The 5,968-nt window shown below is 30.9% G+C and overlaps 1 long non-coding RNA gene across 1 annotated transcript; it reads left to right on the top strand.

The window, feature by feature from the left end:
- Positions 1 to 2,250: 2,250 nt before the first annotated feature.
- LOC116033949 lies at positions 2,251 to 3,192 on the top strand. Its single transcript, XR_004100942.1, has 2 exons — positions 2,251 to 2,380; positions 2,680 to 3,192. It is a non-coding gene; the product is annotated as an uncharacterized LOC116033949 (long non-coding RNA).
- The last annotated feature ends 2,776 nt before the right edge of the window (positions 3,193 to 5,968 follow it).

The following is a 5,968-nucleotide window of genomic DNA, read 5'->3' on the forward strand; positions in this document are numbered from 1 at the left end:
AAAGGGGGAGTGAATAAAGTGAGGGGGAGAAAATCCACTGTTTTTGATGCATAACAATCCACTCTTTTTGCTACGGTTCTATGGATAATGGATAATTTTATGTGTTTTTGATGAAATGGTTGAATGGTTGGACAATGGCATCTTTATGATGATGAATGATGATGAATGAGTATTATGTCTTTTTGATGGTTGGTTAAGTACGTTGTTTGGATGAAGTGTCTTGGTTCGTCTCTTGGACTATTTTGCGTTGGTATTTTCTCTAATCTTTTTCGTGCAATGTATTTATCCTTTTGGTAGTCTTACTTGTTACCAAACTAACTTATGGCATGCTAAATAAAATGTTTTATGTTTAATTTTCTTTAAAATGCCTAAGTTTGTTTGAAGGTGATTTTTGTCAAATAATTGCCAAAGGGGGAGATTGTAAGTGTACAAATACACGGTCCTGTTGTTATTGGCTACATTATTTGTCAAAAATACACTTAGCCTATATCTAGGTTTTATTAGTTTTTTTGGACCGTAAGTCAGTATGTCCACCAGTGCTAAAGAGGAAGCTGTGCCAGCGGATGCTGTCTCACACAGCAAGGAATTAGTCCACCAATTCAAATTGTGTGGCTAACAGAATTTTAAGGGTTGTGGCTCTCTTTTATTCAAGGAGTTTTTCAGATCTAAAAGTGTGAAGGTTGTTAAAGGATGCTACACTATATAAAGGAAGGCACTTGAAGCTCTAATTGTTCACCTCTACACATGATACAAATTCAGAGCTTTCACACGTGAATATTAAGAAGATCATTTGAAGTTTTAATGGCGGTTTGCTACTGTCTTTGATCCTGTCGTTGATGCTGAGTCGAGATGAAGAATTGAAGAATTCTTGGCTTGCAGTTTTGTCAATTCAAAAGTAGATGTTGAAGGTTGTGTGTTGGTTTTGAACCATTGTATGTTTGGGTTGTATTCCAACTTTGTAAACCTTGGTGCATCTAGTGGATTGGGCAAAAGCTGAGTAGCCCCGCAGACGTAGGAGTTATAGCTCCGAACTGCGTGATCAATTCCTGTGTCCGGGTTCTCTTTCTTTACTTGCGTTTTTATTCTTGTTTGTTTTTAGTTTATCTAACTAAAACCTATAAAAACGTTAAATAATCTTTGAACCCGGAAAGTATTGCATTCAAGATCCACGAAGGTTTTTCATTTTCTATACTATATAATGTATTTTAATTTGCTACAATACATCTTTGGAAAAACAGTGCATTTGGGTAACCCAACTAAATTGGTCAGATCGTTAAGTTAGTAATCACAAAGTTACAAATTTCATTAGATTTCTAGTTAAAGTAATCTATCTTTCTTGGTCTAAGCAGAAAAAAAAAATTAAATTTATCAATAAATTGTAGCTATTTAATCTGTATGTATTTTTTATATTTTCTTTACGAAACATACAAATATACATTGTAGAAGATCCGTTATAATGTAGCATTACTTGTACTTTAATGGAATTAATGATTTAGTTATTATATAAAGACTTTTCTTGCCTATTGAATTGGACAAACGTGTTCACGCGATTTTATTATCATCCCAAATTCTAATCAAAATTTTATATATTTGCATCTTGGACTTAACGTAGTTGGTTTGTCGTCTGACTTAAAGGTTATGATTGAAGGTGATAGTGTGGGGTTTCGAAATTTACCGGCTCTAGGGAAGGAAAAAAAAATTATGTATCCGCTATGATAGGGGTGACTGGGTAAATGTGACATATAATTCTTGTCTTTTGGTCAAGTCCATTGCACAGAATCTTCCAAACATATTTAAGTTATACCCCACTATTTGATTTTATGTGGCTAATTTAATTGAAATAAAGTTTTATAGTTCAATTTTTTATGTGACTAATTTTATATTAGTGAATAAAATTTATATATTTAAAAATTAGAGTGAAAGTACAATTGGTCCCTTAGTTATAGGAGTATAGTAGATCCATTCTCTTAATATTTGGCACTACTTTTGACTTTTAGGTTGGAGAAAATTGTCATTTTGATCCAATGACTATTTTAGTAGTGTTAATTGCTATCCGCGACTTTTAAAAATGTTGATTTCGTACCTTGACTATGCATTTTTTCTCAATTTTGGTCACGCCGGTCAAATTACTGGCCAAATGTGGCCGGAAAAAATTAAACCTCATTTTATCCTAAATTGGAAGGGGTAAAATAGTCTTTTTCTTTATTATGTCTGACTTGCTCTTTGACCATCTCTTCTCCGAACACTGATGAAGCGGCGTCGGACGGCGTCGGTTTTGGAGGAATTCACAGATCTGGATTTTTGCAGGTTTCTAAAGCAATTTTTTTCCAACTTCATCTAGCCCCTCTCTTCTACGCTTTAAAGCGCAAGAATCTAAAAGGTTGGTGCCTTTCCCAAATTCAGCCAGCAACAACAGTCAAATACCATAAGGAAGATGATGTTTCATGAAATGGGTTTGGTTATTTAATTTTGTGATTGTTGGGTTTTGATATAAATTATCTTTTGATGTCTTGTATAGATTACAAGTAGTTATTATGTTCATTCAACCAATAGTGACGTTGTTAGTAATCTTGATTGGCTGCCATAGTGATGTTAAATGAAACTTTAGATTCTTGCTTGGCTGCCATGGGATTTCGATCTGCTAGCACTGAACTGATCTTGATTCACTGTAACCTGCAGAAAAGATGATGATTGGTTGATGGACAGAGCCTGAGTGTGGCAAGAAGCTAGTGGAGAAGACGAACAATCTACCTGCTCGTCTTCTCCGTTGGTCGTCATTGGAAGCAGATGTTGAGCGCCATGCCGGAAGAAGAGAGAGGCGACAAGCAGCGCCGGAGGAGAACCGTTTGAGCATCGGTGTTCGGAGAAGAGAGGGTCAAAGAGGAAGTCAGACACAACAATAAAAGACTATTTTGCCCCTTTCAATTCAGATAAAATGATGTTTAATTTTTTCCAGTCACATTTGGCCGGCGTGACTAAAATTGAGAAAAAATGCATAGTCAAGGTACGAAATCAACATTTTTGAAAGTCGCGGATAGCAATTAATACTACTACAATAGTCATTGGACCAAAATGTCAATTTTCTCTTTAGGTTGATATTAAAGTGTTACTTTTTTTTTCTCTTTTAGATGATGATGAAAACTGTAGTCACTATTTGATAATATATATTGAGTAAATTTTATTTTTGTATAATAGTTTGCAAATTACACAGAAACATGTTTCTAATCCAATTTTTTAAAAAGAATTCTGACCCAAATTTTAAAAAATTAAAAAATGACTTTTCTGAGTCCAAAACTATGTGAGATACTCATGAAATTGAACTTGCTAGCATAAAAATCATTAGCGTACTTTGATTGAGTTAATTCCAGAAATAGTCCTTCGACTATTGACTTTTACCAACTTTTGTCCTTGACTTTTTGTTTTATCAAAATTGATCCCTTAACTATTGATTTTGTATCAATTTTGATCCTTCTGTTAAATTTATGTTAAATAGGTGTTAAAATTGAGGGCAAAAATGTAAAACCAAATATTTTAACATTTCTTCTTCACTTTGTTTTCCCTCCTCCATCGCAAGATTATATAGGGAACAATGTGAGTCAATATATTTATTTTTTACATTTTATTTTAAATTGTTTCAAGTAATCAATTTTTTTCTGTATTTTATTTTTGTTTTTTTTTGTTTACTGCAATGTAATATATACTCCGTAATAATTTTTTTTTGGTAAATTCTCTAACTAGATGTGGAGTGTTATTGTATATTTTATTGTTGTATTAGGTGTTTTTTTTAATTGTTATTTGATAGCAAAAATGGTAGAAAAGGACACCACTAGGAGGGGAAACAAAGTGAAGAAGAAAGGTTAAAATATTTGGTTTTATATTTGTGCCCTCAATTTTAACACCTATTTAACATAGATTTAACAAAAGGACCAAAATTGGTACAATTTTCTAATTCAACAAATTAAATGAATTTGAAAAAAAAAAGTCTTAATTTTCAAATACCAAAAAAAAAAAATACATATAATTTCATTTATAATCATCAATTTCATTATGTACAAAATTTACTTCAGCTATCTCCCCCTACCAACATTTCTATCCACTATTACCATTACATATCTATCAATTTTACCATTATATTATTTATTTACCAACCACTACGATACATTTATTACTATATATATTCTTTTACTTTACTGATCATCATAGATCTTATTTATTTTGGTCCTATTTGGTAAAATAGTTAAGTCCATTTTGACTTATTTAACCACTATTAGCTGTTTGACTTGGTAAAAAAATTAATATAAGCCTTTGGTTAATTAACTTTTTGTAACTCTAAAATGCTAAAATTCAAGAAGCTGCTCAAAGCAACTTTTTCAATTAGCTTTTTGAAAAAGAAAAAATATATATACTAAACAGTTATCAGCTAACAGCTAATTTACCAAATACCTTTCTACAATCCGCTAAGGTTATCAACTAGTTATACCCTTTAACCCAATCATCTAACGACCATTTACCAATGCTATTCATAAATATAAATTTAATTCAAAATACCATATGTTTAAATTTTACATGTATTAGACCCAAATACAAAAATTATATATATTTCACTCAAAGTGAACGTTTGAGAAAATGTTTTGAATATCAAGTATTTAAAAAAAAAAAAATACTCCCTCTGACCCCTTTTATGTGTCGGGTTTGGTTAACGAGACTTGACTAAAGTTATTTTTAATTAATTTTTTATAATATTAAGTTTAGTATTAGTATGCAAAATTTATATATTTAAAAACTATCCTAAAAGTACTATTAAACACGGCAAATCAAATTTAAAAATAATAAAGAAAATAAATAAAGAAGAAAGAGTTGATTTGACTAATTAGTGAGTAAGACAGATAAAATAGGAAAAATCAATATTAATTTCTGAATAATTGCATAACATTATAATTCAAAAATTGAATTTGAAAAATAAGCATAAAAATAGGTGCTGAAAAATAGAAAGCAAATAAACAGAGAAGGAAAGGAAACATGAATTAATAAATTGGCCAAAAAATTGACTTTTAAATACAATGTAATAAATATGTTAGAGAAAAGATAGATACACTCATACACGAATATGGTAAAAAATAGAACAAAAGAAGAATAATACAATGGGTGACTACCAAAATATAATCCCATCAAATTAATGCAAAAGATACAGTACAGTACCCCTTAACACTAATTGACCAAACCAAAAATTATATGCTATGCGCCGTGTACCTAAGGTTTAAGGGTTATTTTAGAAGTTTTATTTGTGAGTAGGGTGAAAGTCGATTCGAATACTCCTTGGACAGAGTCTTAAAATTAGTCTAACATATATTAGGAACTCTAATACAAAAAACGCAAAAACTTGTGTGAGACAGATGAATCATTATTCATGAACAAGTCGAATCAAGATAAAAATGTAATACTTTTTAAGAAACACTAACAAACGTTTTATTCCTTATTAGTATTCTAAATATTAGACCTGGCAATTATGGACACAACTCGTTAACACGACACGAAATCATACACAAAAATAACGGGTTAGTGTTTAGTCTTAATGTGTGTCAGGTCGTTAACGGGTTGACCAATTATTTGCTCCAAGTCAAGCAAGGAAAACATTATAAAAAAAAAAAAAACACACAATCGATCTAACCAATTTCATCAATTGCGCTATATAATATTCGATGTTATAATTTATATAATTGTATATCGATCCAAATATTCTTAAAATATTATATTAATAAATAAAATTTATATATTTAAAAATTCGAGTGAAAGTACAATTCTTCCCCCTTTTTCTTAATATCACATTGTAGTATGTATCTGTTCATACATACGTTAGAACTGCCTCCACTGAGACTTAATCTCATGACTTCCCAGATAGGAGAGCTACTACATGCCACCTGAGCACAAGTTGCTTGGCAACAATTGGTCCTTAATTATACGAGTGTAG

The sequence above is a fragment of the Ipomoea triloba genome, chromosome 11 (genome assembly GCF_003576645.1).
Source record: "Ipomoea triloba cultivar NCNSP0323 chromosome 11, ASM357664v1".
Classification (NCBI taxonomy): Eukaryota; Viridiplantae; Streptophyta; class Magnoliopsida; order Solanales; family Convolvulaceae; genus Ipomoea; species Ipomoea triloba.